Source organism: Typopeltis vanoorti, chromosome 1, assembly GCF_054136105.1.
Source record: "Typopeltis vanoorti isolate ZY-2024b chromosome 1, IOZ_Tvanoo_1.0, whole genome shotgun sequence".
Classification (NCBI taxonomy): domain Eukaryota; kingdom Metazoa; phylum Arthropoda; class Arachnida; order Uropygi; family Thelyphonidae; genus Typopeltis; species Typopeltis vanoorti.
This window is the reverse complement of record NC_143549.1, coordinates 116180295-116208052: the sequence shown is the minus strand read 5'-3', so window position 1 is coordinate 116208052 and position 27758 is coordinate 116180295.

Below are 27758 nucleotides of genomic sequence, written 5' to 3'. Positions count from 1 at the left end.
GTTTTGCAATTGCAAGCAGATGCTACTACCGCACACACTGAGTTTAAGATTGGAAATAGTGGACAAAATGCACAAATATGTGCTACAAAATGCATACGTTTGTTCAGCAACTGCTGAACAAACAGCCCTTTGCTGATCATTTATACGATTTATCATTTAGCTGGACAGCCCTGTCTTGTTCATAAATCATGGACAATTTAAGATCAATATATAATTCATTTAAATTAAATCCTTTGCTGAATTTCACAAGTTAGATTTTTTTCCTGATATTTGCAAATGTCTTTACTTATGCTAGTAATGTTGTTTATTCTGTAAACCTCATTGATTTATAAAATCAACGTAGGCACATGTAGTAGTTCTCGAAGTGAGAAGTAAAATATAAAATACCACTAATGAAGATATTACAATTTCGAAGGCCTTCTGGGCCTAAATTAAATTGAGTCAACCAAATCCTTTGGTAGGTTTAATGGAGTTTAAGATTTCTGAAGCCTAATTCACATTTTGTCGACTGAACATATCGCTGTTTGCACATGCGGATGATGAACTGTTCTTGATTGTTGTAATTTAGATATTTAATTACAGGAAAGCTTGAAGAATCGTACTCAGTTACAACTTTGGTTTCATATGCAGGTAGAGGGGATTTCCGATGCGAAACCAAGTTTCTCTTATTTTCCTTCAAAACACTCAGACCGGCTACAATAACGTAACTTAACGTAAATTACAATATACACTTCACTCATAGCCTTAATGTCTTAGTTCTAAATTCTATTACAAATGAACAGTCCCTCCATGAAGTTCCTGTTCTTTCTGAAGAGACCCCTACGATAGCGATAAGACTTTGCATTCTGTTTTTGTACACTTTTTTCTCTTTGTTTTCTTAGCGCTCCTTCTCCTGAGACAGTTTTCTTTTGTATTCTCCAGAAACCATCACTGAGATCGAAACTGCTATGATTACTATTCAATGCGACCATGGATATCCATAAATGGGATTGCAGTAGTGTAACACTTGTTTTGTTCATGTAACGTTGGTGGTCGTTGATGTCCCTTAGGATTACTGTAGTCATTCGCAGCGAATGGAGGTTCGACATATTAATTAGGTGAGCACCATGGCTATTTGTTCCTCACACTATGATGTCTTTTCATTTCAATCCAAGGATTGTTTTTAAATACTTAATTATTTCTCATGAACCATACAACAGATGAAAGAACAATAGTTTCAGGAAAATATCATCCTTTATTAATAAGCGTTTCAAAAGATTGAAAAGATTAAAAAAAATTAAACAACCATGATTAAACAAACACCAGAAACATATGATGTTTCTGTTGGAAACCTCATATCTGCAACATCCAGCAAATATAAAAGCTACCTACACCAATAGTGATTGAGGGAATAAAATTTATAACCCCATAAAATTCCGAACTAAACTATTCTAGAGAAACGATAGCAGAGTGAGAGCTCTTCTTGAAGTTCGAGATGAAGAGTTCAAAGTTCAAGCAGTGACGGGAATGGGGGCGTGTTTCGATAAGCACATATATCGACCACGGAAACAGTAACGTTCATTTTACTTAATAGCTATGTGACTGCCAATACCAGTTTCTTCAATTCTCTGCGCATAGTTCGGTGAGCTGTGGATCGGCAACAGCCCTCATTAAATACTTCATTCAATTTCTGCACACAGAAAGTTCTGTTTGTCCTTACAAGAGTTATCAGTTGACAGCGATCTCTTTCTTAATAGACTGTCTTAGGACCACAGTTACTCCTGTTACTGTGGTCCTAAGATAGCCATAAAAATTTTTTCCCCCACTGATTAAACACCAGAGATATCTCACCTTTTGAGAAACAAGTCAACTCTTCAAAATCATAACTCCAGCCATACGGGCACTTACAATGAGTCCTTTATGGAACTCAGAAAGACGTTTGCTTTTCTTATTGTGATCAACGTTATGCCTCTTACTGACCAGAGGCATTCTTAAATAGTTACCTAGTACACGTAGTGAAGCAGGTGACGAAGTATTTCGCATGGAGGCGGCGTGAGTGACGTTTTACATAAAGCATACACGGTTCTAATTCAACGGCCCGTATATGTAGAGATGGAGGAGGCCTAGTTACCAGATATATCTTCTCACATTTTGACAAACATAAACATCCAACTGAATCTCCTTAGCTCAGTCGGTATAGACGAAACCCTTTGGTGTGAAAGGGCTTCGTCCTGGGTTCTAATCCCGTTCATGACATGATTATCTGGTCTCTTTCGACATTAGGTGAGTTAGTCTCGTACGGAGGTAGAGGGATTTTCACCTGGAAACTAGAGTTTCCGAGTGATATTCTGAATGAACTGCACAGAAGGTATAAGATTAATCTTAGAAGGGAAGTTTACATAGGCACATGGAATGTTCCGGTATACAGATGGGTACCCTTGAGATTGTCTGTAAAGAGATGGATAGATATAAAATTGTCATCAGGGGGAAATACAAAGACCAGAGGGAATGATGAAGGTCACCTGAAAAGACCGGACGGTAAGCTAGTTATTTACTGACGTGGTGACTCAAAGCATCATGGGGTAGCTGCAATACTGAAGATATCTCAGGCAAGAAGCATTCTTTGTTATAACCTCATTAATGAGAGGATACTGTCTACTTGCCAAGGCTTAGCCTACCAGTGTATCAATTGTGGTAGTTTATGTACCCCCCACCACCACCGTCCTTCACAAAAAATAAACTTAATTAAAACTCTTCGAGACAGAGCATACAATATCTCCAGCACACAAGAAAGATGTAATGAAGAACTAAAATACTTAACACAAATCCTCCAACAGAATCGATATGAAACAAGAAACATCAAGAGAATCCTTAAAATGCGTCCAGCTAACAACACAATAAAACAGGATTACAAAAACGCAATCTCGTTTCCTTATATCAAAAATGTTACAGATAAGCTAGCCAAATTAATGAACAAACACAACATAAAAGTAGCTTTCCTTCCTATGGAAAAAATCTCGAAATTACCACATCCACCAAAACCACCTCATCATCCTCTTAAAAAACCAGGAATCTACAAAATCCATTGCTCTTGCGGGATTTGCTACGTAGGACAGACAGGAAGATCTGGAGAAATACGCATGGCTGAACACCAAAAAGACGTACAATACAAAAGAGAGCAAAAAACGGGTCTTGCTTTCCATACCACTTCCACTGGACACGATGTACTCTGGCATAAAACGACGATGTCATATATAGAAAACAACAATTATATAAGAAAATTTAAAGAAGCTGCTAATATGCTAAAAAATCCAACCCAATGCAATAAAAATCAAGGTTTAATTCTCCATCAAGTGTGATCATCTCTAATAAAAAATCTTCCTCAATCTGACCTCGGACTGTATGAAAGAGAACAAGAACACGTGACATCGTCCAGTATTGTTCAACGTCAATAACGATATATATCTGCATTCTGTTATTTGAGTTTTATGAATAGCCAGACGGTTATGTTTTGTAGTTATTAATTTCTCTTGTTTAAACTTTAAGTTATACTATTTACCCCCTGAAGATGTAAATCCTACGATTTATGAAACTTGTCGGGAACTATTATTTCAGTGTTTTATATAACTGAATAATAAAAAAATGTAGTGTAATCACAGAAATATATCTTTTGTAACAACAACAATGTTTTCTGTCTAGAGATGAACCACTATTTGCACAATGTAGAAGGTACGCTTACAGAATAATGTAAAAAAGAACAAAATAATTATACAATCTCAATTACAGGCGTTGTCTACATCTTCGGTGATAACAGGTATTCTTACCGAACACTTTAGAATAGTTTTTCAAGAAAATTAATTTATCGATGAATTCTTTAAAAATTCATCGAAACATTTTTTGATGAATTTCAATTCCATTTGCTAAGAATTGTCGTGAGAGGACCTGTCGTTCGACTAATTGTTTATTCGATAAATTGAGTTTTCGATTAATTGCCATTCATTAAAATGTTCTTTGATTAATTGTTTATTCGACGAATTGCTTTTCAATGAATTGTCGTTCGACGAATTGCCATTCGGTGAACTTTCTTTCGATGACCGGTTTTCGATGAATTTTCATGCAACCATCAGAATAATATAAAATATACTTAAACGCCTTAGGAGTTTAGCAGATATACTTATTTAAAAAAACATATCGCTGTATGCACATGCGGATGATGAACTGTTCTTGATTGTTGTAATTTAGATATTTAATTACAGGAAAGCTTGAAGAATCGTACTCAGTTACAACTTTTTCATGATTATACATAACAGTAACTGCAGACGGGTTCTTTCTTTCTTTCTGTAAACGGTACCCTGATATATTTGGGGTGGAATCTGATGGAACTATAAAATACGTTAAAATTACTCAGACAAAAATGTGGTATATAAACAAAGTAAACAGAATTGAAACATGCAATTCAGCTTTTAGGCTGTTCTATGAATTCGCCTAGACCAAAGAATATTATCAGGCTTAAGATCATATTAATATGCAGATATTGAAATGTAGGTTCTCTTATAACCGGTAATTTAATCTTGTAATCTACTATTATTTATTTATAATGGAAGTCCATCCTGAATGCAATGATAAAAGTGTAGAATTATACATTGGCTTAGAGTTGAATAATGCTCTGTAGCTTTATGCAGCTCTAGCGTATCTAGCTTTGGATCTAGAGAAAGCTTTAAAGAGGAAAGGTATCTACCTTTTGTACTGTCAGGAGGAAAATATTTATTTTTAATATTTTTGTATTTTCTATTAATTTGAGTAGTAATGTGTTTCCACTTACAACATCAAGCAACGTAACAACTACGAAAATAGCTTAGCTTAAAAGTAAAACTATTTATTAATTACTTGCAATAAAGTTTCATGATTATATACTTACCAGAAAGTGTAGATTGAGTGGTTCCTTCTTTGTCTGATCGAAACTCCGAAGTCTTCAGGATGGAATTTAGTGGAGCTGCAAAATATAGTAGTTTTGCTTAAACAACATGTACTTTCTAAACATGGTCAACAAAAATTCAAACTGGAAAACTCATCTTTTAGGTTATTCTATGAACTCTGAATATAGGTCAAACATTACGACCATGTATGCTACTGTATTAAGATACAGAACGAACGATGTAACGAACTCAACTGCGAGTAATATGAAAGAAAGAAACAGGGGAAATTGGGGTAAACCACTCTCGCAGTTCTGTTAGAGAATCCATCTCTTATCAGTTTCAGTTCCTCACACGAGTAAAAGAAACCAGAGACTGAAAAAAGAAACTGATTATATGGTTGCTATGATCACACAAGTTTGCAGTATACGCTGAAATATCATTGTATTCTGACCAGTTAGGTATGCATCACTCCTCACGATGTAGCCATGAAGTCATTCAAAGAAGCTAAATAATTTTGGCTGGTGATTTGAGTCACCAAACTGAGGAAGGCAAAGGGAAGTTGGGAGAATTATTATTTTGGAGCTTTTTCTATTATGGACAGGGAAACTTAATGGAGTCATTGTTGTACAAGTAAGTTAAGTCATTTTGATTTTAATGCCAAAGCAACTCAGGATAGGAGGCGGGTGTATTATGACTGTCAACTGCCTGTGTTCTTATGGACGTTTCGTGGGAATAAAAAAGAGGAAAAAACCTCTTCACCTCCATATGAGACTAGCAAACCCATATTCATCAGTAAACCTTACAGCATGAAAGTCCTCGCATTTTAGGCAGGATACAAAATCTAAAGTTTGCAGATTCTGTGCAAACTTTCGGTCCCGCTTATATTTTCATTCTTTCGATCATAAAATCCAAGGATGAGTGTGTAATTCTCTTTCCCAACAAACTATGCATATGATGACTTTTGTTGTGCTGAGCACTGATTGCACAATATTTTTTTATTATTACAGGCGACTCCAAGGAGTTCTTAGACTCATCGAGGGAGGCCCTAAACATCATGTCCATCTCAGCTATTTGACATTCACACAGTAGCTATCATACGTTTCATTGAACTCATTCACAGCACCTACAACAGACTCAGGCAGCGTATTCCACTCATTCACCACTCTAAAAGTAAAACACACCAGCTCTAACACCCTTGCCCAGCTTCCATGGATGTCCTCTAGTCCTCCCACCACCAGTTCTGTTCTCAAAAATATCCTCTGAATTAATCCGATAGAAACCCTTCAGTAATTTGAATGTCTTAATCACATCTCCCTTTTTCACCTATCAACCAATTTCTGCAATCCACAAATCTTCAACCTGTTTTCATAAGGTTCATTCCATAGACTTGCTATCATCTTGGTCACTTGCCTCGGGATACTCTCAACCTACTCCCCATCAAGAAGAAACCTAGGTGACCAGATCTGGGCACAGTAATCTAGATGGGATCTTATCAAGGCTCGATACTGAGGAACAATAACTTGCTTATCTCTGCTTGTCAAAGTATTCTTCAGCATCCAAGTGATTTGATGAGCTGATTTAGCCACTTTTGCGATGTATCCCTTAAACTTCAACTCCCTATACACCAACACTTCCAAGTCCCTGGCCTCATCAATCTCCTCTAGGTACAGTTCCACCAATGTGCTATTCTGCTGCTAATCTTTTCACCCCAAAATGCATAACCTTACATTTTTCCACATTAAATTGACATCCATTCCCCTTAGCCCAGACCACCAATCTATCCAAATCATCCTGCTTTATGTGAATGATAACACTGTCCTCTATTTTCTCTCTTCTTTTAATCACTTTTTTTCTGATTGAAGGATCTGAGAGTTACTACTAATGTTGGTGGTATTTTTTTTTTCAATGTGCTTTTTCTAAATGAAAACATATTATTTTTCCGATCCGGATCGTTGCATGAAAATAGGTGATTGCTACTTTGGTTGCATTTATCCTTCATTATCAGAGAAAGCATGTTTTCGAGAGTGAAGTGACCAAACGTATTAAGTCTGATCATAGGGATAGTTTCATTATGTTACATAACGTTTTTTTTTAGTTCAATACATGAGAGTAAAAAGAAATGGATGCTCCCGATGCATAAAACATTTCATTCTCACTTACAGTGTTAGCCCATCTCCAAAATACGATTGAACTTAATTGCATAAATTTAGCCATATAAAAATATTTGACATGCAGTCAACCGTTATATTTCTTCTGAAGTTTTTCCATTTGTTATTCTGGAAACAACCATTTATTTTATAGAAAAGACAAATTTTAACATATTTCAAATAAGACTCAACAACTTATGCAAAAGTTGTTGATATTCAAACTTATGAACAAAGATGCAATATTTTAGGGAAAACATTTGCAATATTATTTCGAAAAAATAAAGTTTTTGCATTAATTTCAAAACAGGTGTTCAATTAGCTTACAGAAGTTGCTTAATTAAGCTGGTATCAATTGAAACGTGAATTCCTTTTTGTCTTGAAGAACTGTATATAAAGACTAAAAATTAATTAAAACTTAGAATTAGGAAGGCAATTAAGTATTTGCAGAGAATATGTCAGACAAAATATGTCGTGTTACTCGCAGTGCAGAACGAATAATGAAGAATACATATTAAAAATGGTTGTAAACCTGTAAAATTTATAACAAACTATTAATTAATTTCAGTAACATAACATTAAATTACTATTAATATAATTACGGCTATTATAGTAGCCTGTTTTTGTTTAGGGGTGCCCCTTATTTTAATACATTGGCTATCATTAATCAAAAAAGGGGTATATATATATATATATATATATATATATATATATATATATATATTTAGGGCATTATGGGTGAGTATAGAAGGCAATTTTGGCAGAATAAAAGAGGTGGAAAAATTTTGTACATATCTTGTTTTGGTTCTACGATGCCTTCCAATTCCATGATCCTGCTGAAGGTTGTTTATAAACGGGGGAGAAGAGGGGGGTGGGAAGGAACATGGGGGTGTGTTTTGACGCGGGAAAATAAGTTTGGAAACCCGGGTTACTATTAATAATATATATATATTATTTTGTTTAGGGCCGCATTTTACATGGGAATTTTCGCAGAAACTATACTTAATTAAATTACTGATTATATGCTTAACGTCGGAATGGGAGATCTTTCGCACAGTTGATTGCCCGTGCACCCCGTAGCTTTGATTCTATTAGATACTATATAATGCCGGAATTATAGCCATTCGCTCTCTCTCTGCAAAGCAACTTGTAATTACATCCTCCTCCGCAATAAAGAAAGGTAAGTTTATGTAATTACGTGTCAGAGTACGTTCTAGAACATTCCACAGGTGTTTGTTCAGTTGGAATATCGGATACCACAATAGATTATCGCCCTGAATCATTTTATATCCACTTGAGAACAAACGTAATACGGCAAAGTGCGAATAGGTATGTTACTAGTTTCCGATATGTTAAGTTAGTCATATTTTGGTCAATATATGATAAGGGATCTAATGATAACTAGAGAAACGCACCATCCATATCATGATGCTTCATCTACGGCCTGGATGGTGCGAGGGCATCAACTAATTGTACCGTTTTGCACCATATAAATAGCTATCCATTCGATTGGAAAATCAAAAATGCAACCTATCTACAAATCTTCTTTACTTCCAGTGTCCTACCGGAGTCGAAAAGCAACAGCCGCTTTCAACAATGATCTTTGATGAGGAACGAACGTATTTTGTGACTGTGAATTCTAGGATCCCATACATGCATCTCACGTACCAGGTGGCTGCACTTCCCCATTCCTTTGACAACTGTGGCAAAATTACTCTTCGATTTGCATGTATGAGTAATTGCACCTTTGCTCATTATAAGTATTGATTTTCAATGCTTTTTGCAGTTTTTCTGGTGATGGAGATTTTGCATAATTGGGGTCAGTATGTACAATTTACTAAAGGTCAGCAAGGTGTGTCGTCATAACCAAGATAGAGAGCCTAACTATCGTATCCCGTAAATTATGCTTTTATTGAACTTGATGATATTGTTATCTTCTCCTACCAATGCAACTTAAAACCTCTTTTGCACAATCATACACACAATTTTATTGTTTTATTTCACACTAATGCATTTATTCATATGCTTCAGTAGACTCTTTGGAATATTCATGGAGACTCCGTAGTTCAGTGGGAATAGTTAAAGCCAATTGGTTGGAACGACTTGCGTTCCATTCTTCTGCATGACGTGAGAAGCCTTTATCTGGTCATTTTCCACTAAAGGTATTTCAACTTAAATCAGTCCAGATTACTTCTAGATGTGTATCAGTATGAATATTGATGATCTTAGTTTCTAGTTCAGCTTGATATTTCTCTCTGATATATATGTTTTTTCCCCATCAATTCTTGTTTTTCTAGTTGAAATGTCTTTATTTATTTGTTTTAATCTGATTTGTACTTTAATTTCTCTCTTCAAATTAATTTCTCTAATATTTACTTTCAACTGCTCATATGTATCTAATACGATGTGTTTTTGTATTGAATTTTAATTCTAACACTTGTTTATTGATTACTGTATTTCAAATGATTGTAATAGGTTATGAAAAAGTGATTGTATGGCAATCATGTGAGGTCATACACAAATGTACTTTTCCCCATTAGTGAGAATTTAAATGTAGGGTATTTGTCTTGCGAACAATCTAATTATAATATTGTGCGTATAAATCTGTATATGAAATACAGCATATCTTGATTTATTTCATTCTTGTTTCTTTGCTTACCAAGTTGAATTTAATATTCACAAATATTCTAATGAAAATTAATGGATATAATTAACATAAAAACGAAATCTGTTATAAATCTACACATTACATAAATCACCAAAAAACAAGCAAGTACATTACAATGTTCTTTATTTCAAAGAGGATTTTGCAAAACACCAATGAGTACAACAAGCATTTACTTTAAGGATCGCTTAAAAGTCATGAAAGAGAATTGTTACACTGCTCCACATCACTCAGCATTTCAACTGTGAGTTTTTTGGTATTAACAAGTATTTAAGTTGCTAGAAATTATGTTCACAGCAGTGAATTTTTTTTTTTGGATATCTGATTTTATTTGTGTACAATGTGATCTCTACGTTCCACATCCAGTGTTTCTTCTTTTCCCACTATTAACCGATTTCCCATAAGCATAGAGCCATTCAGGCGGAGTGCCCAATAAATGGAATACAATTCAGCACCTTCTACGAAACCGAACCCTCTGGAAGGACCTGTCTTTTTATTTCTTATGATATCTACTCTGTTAATGGGTCCACACGAAAAGAAGTGAGCCCTCACATCGTTCTCGGTTGCTTGCAGAGGGATGTTCCTTACGCAAATTATGCGAGAAGCGATTTGTAGTATTTCTGCGATATTCGCTGTTTTCGGAACTCCGCTTTGGCCGAGTTCCGAAATTGCCATTCTTTTATTTTGTCGTTGATCCTTTTGGTCAACGGGATCATGTGCAGGGTCAGAGTATTCCGCATTCACCTCTTCTTGCCCATTTTCTTGTCTATTCAGTTCACTGGATGCATCCACCTCTGTAGCACAATCATTGTTTTCCCGTCTAAATGGAGAATCAAATCGCGTGATTGCATCTGCACCTCCAGGCAAAGCACCATAACCCTTGAGAAAGTGATCGGGATAAGGATATTCTGTGATCCACTGCCTTTGAGAACTAGCCAGCGCTTCTACTATTGCATTGTTACCACATGTTTCTGCATCTCTTCCTTCAAGTTTTTCTGTACATAACTCGAGTTTGTATGAATCTTCGCTCTTTTCTTCTCGAAAGGTATCAATGTTTCTATAAGTTGAATTTATTCGCATGTTCTTCGCTTTATAAGAATTTTTGCTTATTCCATTATGCATTATAAACCTTTCGTCATTTTCTATCGTTGTGCAAATCAAATGAGATCCAGAACTTCTTTTTTCTGTCTAGTTTTAACGCAGCTGCAAAGGTCAAGTAATAATCGAACTGATGTGTCTTCTATATTTGCTTCATCCTCTTTAAACATTGGAAAGTGAAAAGCCATATTTCACTGGGCAAGGTTTCGTCTTTTGAAATCCAAACAATTTATTCGTAAAACCTATAAATAAACAAATTTGTTTGAATGAAAATGATATGAAGTAAATTGCAAATATAACTTCATTATATTCTGCGATTATTATTAATTAATTTGTCAAACATAAAGTGGATAATTAATTACATTTCTGTTGAGGAATTCAAAACAGTCAAAGAGCTTAGGGGATATAAACTCCGCATGCTAACAAATATGAATAGTTTTCAATAGTTTTTCTCAGATGGCCAAAAAAAAAACTGAAAGAAGGGAAAAATAAACTTACTTTCCTTTGAACATTGTATCAAAATTTTGCATAATCACAAAATGTGCTGATTGTTTACATTACTGTCAATTGCATATGTCAAATATCGTATAGAGTTTCTGTATAGAACTTCCTTCTGAGCAACTGTATGTCTATTTTTAAATCATTGAAATAAAACCTGATAGAACTGTCAATTTTTCTATTGCTTAACAAAAAGGAAAAAAAACGATAGTGATTTTCCAATTATTAACGATAATATTCGAGTTATAAATTGTTACATAACTTACATCGAACTGTAGTGAAGGCTTCTGTACCTTTGTAAAGCGTTCTTGGCAGTCAGCGAGTCCTTAGCATAGTCGAAATCAAATGTCCTTCTGTTGGAAAGACTTCGGTTTGAATCCTATATAGGACTTGAAGAACCGTTATTGAGAGTTTTCTGATTCTTTCAAATGAGGTGGGTTAACTCGTCTTTCACAGAGGTGGTAGGGTTTTCCTCCAAGAAATTTCGATTTTGCATCATTGTAAGGAATTGTCAGAAGAACTCACTCAATGAACACACAATAGCCTTAATTGCTTCGGCAGATTCCAAACATCTTGATGATGAAGAGAATTTTACTGAACACGCATATTGAGTAATAAACACTACACCTCTAAAGAAGAATTAGAATAAGAATGGTAGTTGATTAACTACCATAACATGGCAGTTCATCTACAATAACAACCACGATTATGAGAACAAGTTATTGATTAATTTGGAGATTATTTCTATATCATCTGAATTTGCAGATTTTCACTTGCGGTTTATTTTGTTTCCGTTCTGGAATCAAATCGTAATTATACTATTCACCCTCCTCCCAAGAGCTCCTTAAATATACAAAGTCTGTAAATTTAAGGAGTAAATTTTTGTAAAAAGCATGCTATTCTTATCTTGAAGCATTTCGCGTTTAACAATCATGAAATTCAGATTTTGTTCTACTTTGTTCTTTTCACACGTTTTGTTTCAGTCCGAAAGGAGTTTCTTTATGGAATAGCAAAACCACAAAAAATAACCAGAGTTTTCACAAATGTTTGAAACGGAGTTTTATCCGAAGAGAGGAATTCTCCTAGTGAAACAGTAATCCATTAATCGTCATCTGAGAAAGATCTTACACGATACTCTGATAAAGGTACTGTTATCTTGACAGCAAAAGTTCGAAAAATTCGCTGAATTGTATTAATGAAATTTGAAAACTATAAGGTGAACATTGAAAGCAATTTAAATTTCTTTTCTAAGATTATATAGAAGTGTCCGTGATTAGCATACAATATTTACATTTCATTAATAGAACACTGGAAAAAACGGATAAAATAACTGAGCGAAACCAAAATGTTAATAAAGATAGGTTATTATAATATTAAATCTTACCTTAAGGAGCTGGATAATAAAATTCCACATATCTCGGCTACTTCCTATTGCCAAATAAATTTCAAAAATTTATTTTTTTGAAATTTATTTTAAATTTATTACAAAAAGCTTGCAATTAACGTAACCGTAGAACTGGCTTCGTTTTGTGGTGTTATTGACTACTCCACAAATATTTATTTATGCTGCCTATCGCCAACAAACATGTTCAATCAATAAGTGAAAAATACAAGACACTCTGTCCATCTTTTAGTGACATTAATTATAATTTCTAATTAAAAGACAAGCATTTGTTGTTTATCATGGATGTAAACTTTCCACCTACCAAAGAGAAAGAGAATTAATTTGATTTTTGCTAGCAAATGCAAATAATGTGTTTTCGGACTGAAGCAAGAAAAAAACAATTTGCGGAGATTTCCAGTTTATTATTCGTTTTGTATATATAAAGATTAAGGAGAAGTCAGGAATGAAAAACGTGGAATGATCAACATCATAGCTTGAAGAAAATTGTATTGATAATTATATTTTATATAACTCGTGAAGACTCAGGCTCTTTGCTAGTTACACTTCAAACCTTTATTCTTTAGCTAAATAAGTACACTTTCAATTAATGAAAAGCAAAAATTAAAATAATGTTTCTGGAAAGAATTTTTATTCATTGTAGATAATTACAAGCTTCAAGACGTAATTTAAAATATAAGTCAGCCATAAATTGTTATTGACATTTATTCCCCCTAGGATACTGGTAATTTCAAGTGAATTTGTTTCTAACAGAGATTGCGTGGTGTCATACAGAAGACCATACGAAGTCATCATCATGCGTGTCAAAGACTTGGGTGTAACATGGCCTGTTCCAGCCTCAGAAGTCATCGTTGAAGAGGACGTTCTGGTTTTCTTTTTCCTAATGGCTTGTACTTTAAGGCTTGTTTTGGTAATATTTCTGATTTCATTCTTTGAACGTGTTCCATCCATTTATGTTTATATTTTTTAATTTTTTCATTTACTGGTTGTTGGTTTAATTCTTTCATAATTTCTTTTGTGATCAAATAGGATATACTTTGCAGTTTTTCTCATAAACTTCATTTCTGCTGTTATTAATCTTTGTTTGACTTTTTGTTTTATTGTCTAGATTTCGCTTCCATACATTAAGATTGGTGGGGCAAATGTATTGTATACTTTTAGTCTGGTTACCATACAAAGTATCAGTGATAAAATATCTCTTAACGTACTTCATTCTGCTATGCTTCAAACTTCACACATTACATGTGATATCTGTTGCGACCAAGGCTTTATCTTCTTTAATATGAAGGCTTAATAGTATTTTTTTCTAGGTCTTCCTGTTCTTCGGTTTCCAACTATAAACTTGTTTTATTTATCTCTCTCCCTTCACTTCTTTTCTACACATGTTCAATTAATTTTATTCTTCGGATTGATACCCAATTGTTTATTTCTTGTATTTCACATTGTTTCTTATATCACATTGTGTCATAATAGGTCTGATTACTGCTTCAAAAATTCGGGTTTTTTCTCTGCTCTAAGATTTTTATTTTTCCATATTGTTTCATTCAAACATCCTTATAATAATAATAATTTACAGCTTTCGGAACTTGTTCTCTGACTTCTAGATGTGGCCTTCATTCCCAATTCAGTTGTATACCTAAATGGTTGTAATTTGTTCGATAATAGTACCTTCCAATGGTCATATGCATCTTTGTCGTTCTTGTGATATAGTGATACATTTGTTCAAGTTTTTGATGTCTTCTTATTATATAATTTTGCTGCTTAATTAAATTATGTAGTAATATCTGTAGCCGAGTTTCATTTTCTGCAATTAGTAGAGCATCATCTGCTTAACTTGTGATTCTAATTATTCTTCTGTTTATTTTCACTCCTGTATTTCGTAGTTTATTAACTTTTTGTATTATTTCATCCATTACTATATTGGATATTGTTGGGCTTAAAGAGTCTCCTTTTCTAATGCCATTATTAACTTGTATCTCTTTACTTATTTTCCCTTGTGTTTTTATTATACAGCTATTATTATTATTATATTCTTTAATTATTTATATTTGCTTCAAACTAAAACGTTCATCTATCGTTAATCATCCTAATTTCCTTTTCTTTCTTTTTTTTTTATTTTGCATAAACGGGGTGTATTCAGATAACTAGATTCTCCGTTTTGAAAAGCACATTTCACGATTTAACATGTCTCATCAATATTTTCCTCCATTATTATAATTTGCGTGGGTCTAATTTTCGCATTTTAAGAAAGAAAAGTGTACTTAGCAAATGAATAGCGTCATTGCAATAAATTACCATGAAACAAATGAAAGCGTAAAATTAATTAAAAGCTATTCTATAATTCGATATGAAATATGTTTTCGTTTTAGTTAAACATTTCATTTTAATCTGTCTGAAGAGTCTTTAGTATGACATTCTTTGAAGATGCTGTTGTACTGATAACTATTAAATGCGATGATAGTAAAACGCAATTTGGTCTTGATTCTCGTAAAAGAGATCCCGTGTTTCCTGGTGTTATTTTTCGCAGCTCACAAATGTGCTGTTCAAGAAGCAAGACTGCTTCTTAAAAACTCTCTAACTCACAATTTCTCTTTTGACATATTAGCAATATACACTTCTTCAGTGATTAGGTCTTTTCTTTCGTTCAAATGTTATCTTATCTTTCCAGTTAAACTCCAAACTAAGTAAAGGAATTTTTCTGGAATGACTAATGGGACTATATTGCCCGTGATCTGGAGGACCCTTATTAGATCTCTTAGCTCACCAGAACTGAATTATAGTGCCAACTATAGAAAGTTCCTAAATAACAACAAGTGAGATTCATGCACGCTCTATGCATGTATTGTACGCGCTCTGTTCTTTGTCTAATATAATTGGAATCGGTTGATTAGAGTTTGTAACAGTTTTTACTTTTTAGTGCCTTACATCAGTTATGTACCCTGAAGATGCCAACAGCCTTAGTTGGTGAAACTAGTTGTTTATTATATGTATTTGATCAATATAGTCCCATTAGAAGTCATTACAGAGCTGTTATGGTCAAGAAATTTAAACGTTTTTTTTAAGAATTTTTGTTTTTCCTTTTATTTATTTTTTGTGTCGCTGTTGGATAATTCTCCAGAATATGACGCACCCATACCCATGCATTTTTTCCTTTTTTGCACGTCACCAAAATTTAAAGATGTTTAAATCAATTTTTAAGATACTAAACGCTGTTCTATTAATTATCTGTAATAGAGTTCAAACTCCTTTTTCTTTATTTTCGGTCAAGAAATAAAAATAAAATTACAATTGAGTGCAATGTAGAACAACTGGTGGAATAATAATCCAACTCTCACTTTTACACAGATATTAACTTTTTGCGAACAGTATTTGCTTTTCACTGAAAATGAAATAGATAATGCTCATGCAGATAAATTCGAAATTCTGTGGAAACACAGTTTCCATTTAACTAAAATCTCACAGGAGAAATTTTATTCCTCTTCATCATTCATTCCTTCCACTAAAATCTCCTTGAATAGTTTTCGCTTCTTATGTATTTCCTAAAGTGTGTTTTCTCTAAATACACGATTCCTCCGCTATCTTTGCTTTTTAATTTCGAAATTTAGTGCTGTACTCATAGTAACTTCTTTCCTGTATTATTTTCTCTACTTCTGTTCATATTTTAACCTGACTGCTATTGAACTTATCCAATGCTTCTAGACTATGTAAAATACATTCCTAATATGCTAAAGGTTAGTAAATAATCTTTTGTAGGGCTTAGATGGGAGCAACATAAAAAATTCCTTAAAGAATATACGATACAGTTCAACATAATTAATGATAAATATTTACCCTTAGTTTTCTGCCTGCTAACATTTCCGATGTATGATATATCGAAGAATTTCAAGATATAGTATTATCATAAATATATTACCCTCTAATGGAAAATAGTCAAGAATACGAGGTTTTCGAAATTAGGTGGAAGAACAAGAGCTGCACGATTTCTCTCTCTGTTCCACTTATTATTATTATAAATTCAATGTCCCCAATATGAGGAATACAAATTATATACAAAATACACGATTCCTCCGCTATCTTTCCATTTTTAATTTAGTGCTGTACTCAAGCACCTTCATTCCCGTATTTTAGTCTCAACCTCTGTTCATACCTGACTGCCATTGAACTTGTCCAAAAGGAGTCGAAGAAGTGATCCTTGTAATTTCGGTGGTTTAGTTTCTCGAAAGAATTATTATTATTACTTTTTTTTATGTCTTTCATTTGTACTTACAGTTTATATTCTCTACTGCATTTTAAATTTATATATGTTAGGCTTCTCGAAAAAAAGGTTTTGTAATGCAATATCTCTACAACGTTTTGTGTCCGTTATAATATTTTCAATGGTCATAAGCAAATTAGAAAGGACGTTTAAGGATTAAATCCTGAAAAAATGTATGTCCTATCTAAAATATATGTTGTAAATTTTTTGTAATTCTTTTATTATCTCATTTGCATTTTGGTAATTAAATTCTTTGAATGATCATCTGAGTAAATATGCTGCTTTGGAGATATGCAACTTTCAAGGTTGCGAATTCTGCTCAAGCACTTTTTCTCAACATATCGAAATATTCCTATCCTAGTTATTTGCTTCAGAGATTAAGCACGGTAACATTTGTAAATAGCTTTAATTTGTAATGCATTCGAGGGAGAGGCATTCATATTTTAGGCAATGAACGACTTTTTGATTGTCCGGTGTGAGACAAAGAACGCCTTTCTTATTAGAGAAGGATAAGTAATAGGAAACCGAATGTCTAGAGTGAGTCTTCGATTATTTATTCTACACACACATATATTCATACTGTGTTCAAAATAGCCTTGGTGTTAGAATGGAACGACTATCACAGCCAAGTACTAGGGCTTCATAGAAAGTTGATTGTGTAACGGCAGATATTCTTTTTATGAGGGTGGTCTGAGCAGTTCTTCGCTTTTTTATTTTTCTAAAATTTTTTTTTCTATAATTCTTCGATTTATTACTATAGATGAGACAGAGATTCACCACAGAATCCAATGAGCAGTCAAAAGCCCGTTATTCAGCGCCAAAAAAGACAAAGCCGATTCCATCAGAACGAAAAGTCATGGCATCGATGTTTAGGGATGCTAAAGACATTTTGTTTATTACTTATCTTCAAAATGGTAAAACAATAAACGGGGAATATTTTTCCGATCTTCTAACCAGAATAGACGAAAAAAATTCGTATGTATACAGCCGGTTTGCAGAAGAAAAAATCATCTTTCACCAGGACAATGCACTTGCTCACAAAGGTTAATTTTCCAACAAATGGAAAACTTAACGGTCTACACTATGATTTGTTCGACCATCAATCATATTCCCCAGATTTCGTTGCACATGACTTCTTCTTCCCAAAACTGAAACTGTTGCTCGCTGGTCAGCGTTTTGCTTCGAATCAAGAGGTGTTCGCAGTTGTAGAGGATTAGTTTTCAAATATACAACAAAATAGAGATTTTATATGTATTTCAATTCTTTTACCATTGCTTTAAACCCTGTAATTTATATCTCTTTCTATTTTGTAGACATATGTAATCGCTTAATTAATATATTGTAGCTTTATTTTCTGGGAAAAACGTTACCTTTTGAAATTAGTAAAGCAAAACATACATAACAGGACAGTCGGTTTCTATTAAATTATAATTAGTTGGCTTCTTATTTTTTATAAAGAAATCAAGAAGCCAAAGAAATATATTTTAATTAAATGTAATAATTGTGTCTGAAATTCTAATAAATAAACTTTCTGTATATATTGAAATAAAGTAACAGATATCTATGCAAAACAAAGTTTATTACTAAAAATCAAAATTAATTCACATGCAGACATTTTGAAATCAACATACTATACAACGTTTAGATCACTGTCTAAATTATCACAACACGTGATAACGGTTTCCATATTGAGAAGATTCCAATCACAATAACCTTTTCCGCTCGACCCATATTTGTTCACCCATCAAGGTTGATCCACTTAACATTAAGGCACAAGGAACACTGGATAGATCATTCATTTCAACAAAACCAAATCGCCTTGACCGGTAGGTTTGATGATCCCGTGGGATATCTATGCGATTAATTGTTCCACACCGAGAGAAATGTGCTTCTAGATCGTCCTTAGTGGCAGCGATGGGAATGTTCTTCACGACGACTGTGCGGGACATGATTTCATTCTTCTTTTCAATTGTGGCTTTTCTTGGAAACTTAAGAAAACCGGACTTTGACTTTTTTTTCATGCTGGCATCATTTCTTTTCACTTCCTCTTTAATTCTTCCAATTTCAGGTGATGATGAGCTAACATCTACGAACTCCTCACTTTTCTCTGGAGTTTCTGGCACAACAAATGAAAAGATGGCATCGAGTTCCAATGGTTGTTGTAAGTCGGTGTTGAAAAAGTCTGAACTAAGAGCGTCTTGGTTTTTGTTTCGCCTTTTTAGTACAGGAGAAAAGAATGATTTGCAGCATTCTTCCGGAATGGCACCGTATCCTTTACTAACATGACCTGGATATGGGTATTCTTTTGTGAACAACAAACCCCAGTTGATTTCGTCTTGTGATGCAAAATGATTTTGAGGTTTACATATCCCAACTCGAAGGAAGTCGATAAGATTAAAATCAGGATTCTGGAGATTCCTTTGCAAAACACTTGTTTCGTCCGTCGAAGGAGGGGATTTGTTTCTGGCATCCGCATAGAAATTACTTGGATGGGAAATGCATTCTTTGCCAAGTAAGTCTGCATGGTATTTCACATCTTTAGACTCTGCCTTGTCGATAACTCCGCACTTTGCGTTTATGAGATTACATTTTCCAACTTCGTGAAAATTATTATTCAAAGTTTCAGGAGCTGACCCTGAAGAAAATTTTAACTCGTTATTACCGTCAGATGATTCTTGGTTTTCTGATCTAACGGTGCCAATTGCATCGGTTATTTTTCGAGCTACGTTAGTTTTCGGTCTGGCGCCATGGCATCTGACTAAACTTCGACGGACTTCATTACTTTCCAAGGAGACATTGAAATTCTTTTCACAGGTTTGTGGATTGTCTCCACCGGATAGGTGATTCATTTTTAACTTTTCTTATTTTGCAACTTCAATAATTATTCCTAAAATTAAAAAAAAAGAATAGTTAAAATTACTAAAATATTGAAATGTATACATTTACTGTATTGTGACAAAAATAGAGAAATACGTGAATACGAATTATTTACTTTATATATATCCCTAAGTAATTTTAATGTAACCTTTTGCATTTTATTGTTGAATACATAACAATAAAAGAGATCTTTCAGTTTAAATTGATCTCATGTCGTATTTAATATTCAGAATTAGTTTATAAATGAAATGTAAAATAAAACTTACCTTTGAATTTAGATAAAGCTTATTTAATATCTTCTGTTTAAAATGCAAGAAACTCGACTCTTTCCACTTCAAATTCTGATAATTCTAAATACTCCTAACCGATCCAACTAGTCTGCTTTAACGTTGGTTAAGAAAAATGAATGTAAAATGGTGTCCATGATATTCTCACTTTTATAGCAAAAATCCACTGATATCGGAGAACGAGATTATATAATTTCAGGGTCTGGAATGCAGGCTATTTCACAAGCATTACCTATTACCACGCGATTAAGTGACGTCATAAGCACTGCCCGAAGCGATTTATACAAATACATTTTTTTATCTTTCTTTCTTTCGATTCATACAATGATTCTTTCTAGTTTCTTTGTCGATCTTTAATATTTAATATAATTAAATTAATGGAATTATTAGTATAATATAACACGGAAAAAAATTACTTAATAGAAGTATTGAAAGTAATTTGTTCCTGATTTCGAAACAGTAAGGTTTATCAGCCTGTTTAAAGTTGAATTTCACTACTTTAATTTGAATAAGCATGAAAATGTAAATACCTCATACTTATTCTTCCCTTCTACGTTGTTGAGAAAGCCTTTGTATAGAGTTTTAGCAGAAAGTGTCGTTCGAAACACACTAACCTACGAGAAGAATACCGATAATTAACAGACATAAAATAACCATAGGTTTAATTCTGCATCATAACGCACAGGTTGTGCTGCAGATCAAAGCCTTATTTAGTAGATATCGAAATTCTTGCATGAAGTGGAAATATATTTTTATATAGCCTCTCAATTATTGATAAGCCGAAGTATTCATCCTGTAATACTGACAGAGTTCCTACGAGATATAAGTTACATCTATATTCACCAAGGCATTTATTAGCAATATATAATTTAACATTTGCATCTGGATTTGATGTACAGATTTATTTTGCTATGGAACAGACTAAGAACGCTTATATAAAATTTAATTTCTTATAAGGCGTAATACTAATTTATTTGTTAATTTGAAACCGTTCTGTGAATTGCTAGTTCCCCAGCAAGATTAGACTGTTGAAAAGATCGAATCCACTTGAGAAATAGATGTCATTTTTATTTTCAAAGAATTACGCTTTGATCTCTTGTTTATTAGCCAGAAAATTTCGTTTAATTTACATTATACTAAATAGACTGTATTACAGACAAAGGTCGTTGTATACTATTATTGCTTGAAGGAAGCAGGTAATAATTTATAGGATTTAGGTTTTTTTTTCTTCAAATGGAAGTTAACATATGTCTTTTTTGCACGTTGATTCAAGTAATTGAACTGTTTTCTTTTAAGCACTTTTATATTAGCATAATTTCAGGTGCATATTTTTAGAAACGTTATTTGAATTTGATTCATAAATAAGATTAATGCTTCCTCATCATGAACGGATGTATTTTGTTCTCACTATCTACCAGACACAATATTCGCTTCCCGTATACGATATCAAGCAAATTTAAGAAATAGAGTACCACTAGTGATACGCGCACTAGACGTTATGAAAGTCTGGTGTGCACAAAGATTACAATAACTCAAACCAGAGCATACGACGAGGATTTTACGCAGCTACGTTCAGATTTAAGAGAATTAATTTAGTTATTAAACAATCACACGTGTGCCACCGTTGAAAAGTATATAAATAAATATAATTTTATATTTCAAGACCCTGATTTACATTCTTACCCGCAAACATAATTGAAGCTGTACTTCATCTACCAGACCTTAATCGTAATAACTGCCTTAAAATTCCAAATGTTTGTGAAATTATTATACTGAAGTGTGTTAAATGAACTGCATTACCATTAGTAGTTAAATAAGTATCATTTTCAGCAAAATAGTTTCTAATTTAAATTCAAATGGAAAAATACAGCACATGTGCTATACGTTTCTATTCTTTGCATTCCTTTCTGTTGTCCGTTGCTCTCACTGATGAGGTCATACGATACTTAAGCCGAAATATTTGTAAATTTAATAAAATTTTCTATTATGGCACACGTGCGATTGTTTCATTATGATAACAGCACACGTGCCCCTCTTCAAGAATGTTCATTTTGTACTCTTCAGAGGAGAACTATTCGAAAAAGGGCAACTTTTATCTCATCTCTCTCTCTCTCTCTCTCTCTCTCTCTCTCTCTCTCTCTCTCTCTCTCTCTCTCTCTCTCTCTCTCTCTATATATATATATATATATATATATATATATATATATTCATATTGATATATACTGACTATAACCTAGACTAGAATAACAATTAAATTATTCAAAACGCAACATGTTTCATCGGATTGTCCGACTTTTTCAGGCGTGGGAACATAGAAAGCAAATAAACACTATAACTTTTATCTCATCTCTCTCTCTCTCTCTCTCTCTCTCTCTCTCTATATATATATATATATATATATATATATATATTCATATTGATATATACTGACTATAACCTAGACTAGAATAACAATTAAATTATTCAAAACGCAACATGTTTCATCGGATTGTCCGACTTTTTCAGGCGTGGGAACATAGAAAGCAAATAAACACTATAAGAAACATCGTATCACTATAAACACGACTATTATAAAATCAGTTAGCTTTGAACTGTAGCTACAGTCCGTGTTGAAGTTCTATTGTTAAACAGCGGCGTGCGTCTGATTTCAAGAATGTGCCAATATCGGATAGCAGAGCTGAAAGAGTCCGGTAGATTATAGCTGAGGTTATTATTTATGTGATGCGCGTCCATAACAATTTCCTTAGACTCGACTATGCGGCGCTCCACCTCATCGCGACATTTATAAAGGTATGAGGATCTTGACCAGTTTATCTCATGTTGACGGCCTTCATCATTTGTGTTTACTGAAAACAGTACATGGCTTGACAGCACTTGCCCTAGTTCTTTTGCAGGCAATGTCCCTCTGGTGTTCTTCCAGACGTAGGAGGATGGATTTTTCAGTTTGGCCATAGTACTGCTTCTCGCAGTCACACGGGAATTTATACACTCCTGGGAATTATAGATGGCTGTGAGCTTGTTTGTATTTGCTTAAAATCGATCTTAGTTTAGGAAGAGTAGAAAAGCAGGTTCTTATGTTGAACTTTCGTAAAATGTTTCTTAGTTTCGTGGAGAGCGAGCTGATATATGGTAAGGAGATATAACCTTCTTCAGGATTGTCTTGTGTTTCTGAGTTGTTTTGATGGCGGCGGTATAGATGCTTATTAATAGTTTTCGACGAGTAGCCATTACTTGTGAAGGTTCTTTGTAGATGTTGTAGTTCATTTTTTAGCTCGTCATCATCTGACAGTAGATCTGGGACGATGTGCTAGGGTTGAGATGATACCCACTTTCTTTGCAGGATAGTGATGTGAGGACGCATGCAAGTATCTATTTGTGTGTGCACATTTTCTAAAGATTGAGATTTTAATAGAATCAGATGTCTTAGTAAGTCTTACGTCCAGGAAAGGAAGAAATCAATTTTCTTCGACCTCCATTGTTAATTTGATATCTTGGTCGAAGTTGTTTAAATGATTTAAAAAAGACTGAAGGTTAGTGGTGCCATGTTCTCAGATAAGATATATGTCATCTACAAATCTCAGCCAAATTTTTGGTTTAAGAGTAGCTGAGAAGATTACCTTTTGTTCAAAATCTTCAAAAAAGATGTTAGCTAATATAGGAGATAGGGGCTTCCCATTGCTAATCCCTTATTTTGTTTGTAGATTTCTTCTCATATTGAAAGTAGCCGGAGTGAACGCAATGTGATAGCAAGGAAAACATCTTTTTTTTTTTTGAAATCTTGTTCTTTACAATATCGAGAACCTCTTGAGTTGGTACGTTTGTAAAGAGAGCCACCACGTCAAAGCTCACCATGATATCTGAAGGCTGGAGTTTTACATTTTCGATTTTCGAGACGAAATCAGATGAGTTTTTTTATATATGAAGAAGAAATTCCTGTAAAACCTTTTAAATATGAAGCCAGAAAAAATAGAAGATGTAGGTAGGCGAGTCAATACTATCTACAATTGGTCTCAGTGGGTAGTGTTCCTTTTGAATCTTTGGGAGACCATATAACCTTGGGATGAGTGGATGAAAAGGCCGAGTGGCAAGGCGTATGTTTCATAGAAGTTCTGTAGTTTTTGTAAGAGGTTGTTTGTTTTGTTATGTATCTCCCTCGTTGGATTCCTTTCAATTTTCAAGTATCTATCTGACTCTAATAATGCCAAGATTTTTTCACGGTAATCTGTTTTATTTAGCACTACAGTTGCGTTGCCCTTGTCAGCTTGTATGATAACTAAGATGGAGAAAGCTGCATCACTACTTAGAAACATTTCCTTGGTTATAGTTTTAGGTGCAAGGACAAAATTGAGACCTTTTTCAAGAATGTGTTCTTTATGACTTAGAATATATGACGATTGGTTTATCACTAATTTTGTAGTTCTTCCATGAAGATTATTAGGGGTTGCTTGTTTTTGTGTTGTCTTTAGCGAATTAAACTTTCTAATAAGCTTGTGTTTGTTATTATTGTTTATTTGTTATTATTGTTTAAGTTTTGAGATCTTAATGCCCGACGTACTTATTTCTTGAACGTGATTCCATGACACGCAGTCTAACGAGGTCGCTAAATGGTTTTCTAAGGATGATTTTTGAGAAAAGAGAAGAACTAATTTACGTTTGGTATCCTTAATCCTCTCTCTCCTAAAAGTTCTAGTTTTGCTTTTTGGTAGATTCTGTGTTCTTTTTCAGTAGTGAAAGCTTATTAGAAGACACTTAAGAGTATTGGACTCGCTATCAACAGACGTTTCTTCCTGAAACTTTGTAAGTTCTCTTCTATTATTCCTAAATTGTTACAATTCAGAGAAGCCATTACCAGTGAAAAAGCAAAATGGCGCCAAAATCCGTCAACTTGTTAACTTTAACAAATTCAATAAATTAAACCAATCTGTTCATAAAAATGAACAGATAGGGTTTTAAAATAATCACATCTGTTCATCAAAATGAAAGTTGATTATACTATATTCAAACTATATGTAACGTTATCGGGAAAACAGACGAAAGCAGTTATAAAAAAGAGGCAGACAGATGACAAGGTCATTGGCAAATTTGTGAAAAATTCAATATATCGAAGTTTTAACTCAATTTTTTAATTTTAATGAACATTTATTTCCATTTTTATTATTATTGCATACTCTATATCACATTTCCAAGTTTATTACTGAAATAAATTCAAATAGGAATAACTTTTCACTGTGTGTTCTAAATCTTTCTTTAGCTTCAGTATTAATGTAAATATATTTATCATCATTGACATGAGGCATATAAAGTTAATTATGGCCTAAGTAGATTCAGTAGCCAATAATAGTTTCCTTTAATTGTTCTTTTTCACAACAGTGTATGTTAATATTTTGCACTTGTTTTAGGATTTTCTTTCTATTGTTAGCATTTTGTATAAAATATTGAATATTATGTTCCTATATTCTTGTTTTTATCTAATTTTTTGTTTGATTTTATCATTAATTTCGTTTATGATATAAGTGTGCGTGGCAGCTTGGATGAATGATTAATTCCCATATCCAAGTAACATCCCTCCCTGCCACGGGGATGAATCTTTTTGCTTATTATTATGTGGGAGATGGATTTCGTCTTCAATTATGAGAACCTGTTGTAATAAGAGAGCATATTAAATCATAAACCGTGCCATATTATGATTAATAACATTTATTGGAAACTGGAAGTGGCTTGTAAATAATTGAATGTTAGGTTTTAGTGTTTGGTTTTCAAGAGTTCATAAAAATGGCAAATATATATTTTTAACTGATCACTAAGCCTGGGCTAATATACGTTTGTAATATTGCGTGTGTGTGTGAAAAACATAAACAAAATGTATTTTTCTTTTTTAAATTTCAAATCGGTTGTTGTTGTTTATCATCACTACCCGATTCCTAATATTTAGCCCCATTAGAGTGTACAGGATACTATGATAGTACTACATGAAGAAGTTATCCAGTTTCTAATTTCTTATCGTCATTTTCCCTCCAAATCAATCAGTTACCTGTCAAGAAGTAACTGTCAATTTGAAAATGAGAGTTTGTAAATCAGAAATATTCTTGTTAATACTTATACACAGTAATAATGTACGAAAGTAGTCATTTATTTTATTGAAGTGCTTTACGTTTTTACATTGTTTTCGCTAGTAATAATTTTAAAAATATGAATACCATAAACCACAGCAATTTCAACTCTTTAGTTTGAACACTTTTGTATACAGTCATTTTTACTAATTTCTCTCTTATTCTATATGAATTTATTCAGTTCATTTCCTAACATATCAACTTTGCTTATTTCATTATCTATTTCCATATTCAGTAAAACTTGTACGTAAATAGCTGAAATGTTTTATTTTTGCATTATGGGTTCTACATTCAGGTTGAAATTTATGTTTTCAATGTTCCTACATATTGTCTTAGTCTGAAATTGCCAATTTTCATACCAACTTTATTATAATAGATTTTCAGATGAGTTAGTGAATTCTGCAGACGTTTACAAAATTTGTTTAAATGGTATATCATCTGCAGAAAGTAAAGAGCTGAGAATGTTGATACCAGGTTTCAAGGGGCTTTCGTCATTTTATCCAAACGATGAATAATAATAGGGATAATATTCACTCTTATCTTACACGAGACGACATCAAATTGTAATCTTGTATCCCCTAAAATTCTAACTGCTGAATTACATCTGAAATATAGACTATAATTCTAATATAGACTATGTCGACATACTGTCCCATTCAAACCCGGTAACTGTAGAGGTTCGAACAGTTTCTTTGCGCACCTGGTCGTAAGCCTTTTCCAGATTACAAGGAGTAAATACATATCCTTCTTATATTCCCATGATTTCTCAATTTTTGTAATAAAGTTAAAATCTGATACTGGCATCCTCTGTTAGGCCTGAATCCAGCTTTTCTTCTCCAAGTCTCCCTTTAATAATTTTTCTTAGCTGTCACTTAAGCCTACTAGCATAAATCGTACCAGAACAAATGGTATACTTTATTCAAGTATACCCAAGGAAAAGTATTTCTGTGTAATTCTAATAGTCAGTTTTGGATAATCTTTCTCTCTGTAATTATCACATTCAGTTTCATTTCCCTTTCTATAAATAGATCCTATGCGAGCTTGACTCCGATAATTTGGAAATGGACTAATATTGTCCTGACCGTCTGATTTGAGTATACAGGCCAGTGACTGTAAAACGTTTATACCTCCATATTTGATGGTCGAATATCATCTACTCCACATGCCTTTTCATATTTTATGGTTTACACCTTTTGGGCTTGAAGTACACGCGGTTCCCGTGTTACGGACGACCGACTTACTGCGAACGGGCTCCCAAGGGTCTCCACAAGGATACTTAATAATTAAATCAGTGGTTCCCAAAATGTGCGCCGCGAAATATTCCAATATTTTCACAGAAACAACTGAAATAACTGCACTTCGACTGTTAGGTAGGCCTATTTTCTGACTTTCGGCGCCATGGAAAAATCCTAATATACTAAGGGCGCCGTGAACCGAAAAAGTTTGGGAACCACCGAATTAAATTAATAATCGAGAACTAGTTTCTTCCGCGGATGTAAATAAACCCTCATGTAGGAATTAGGTTTT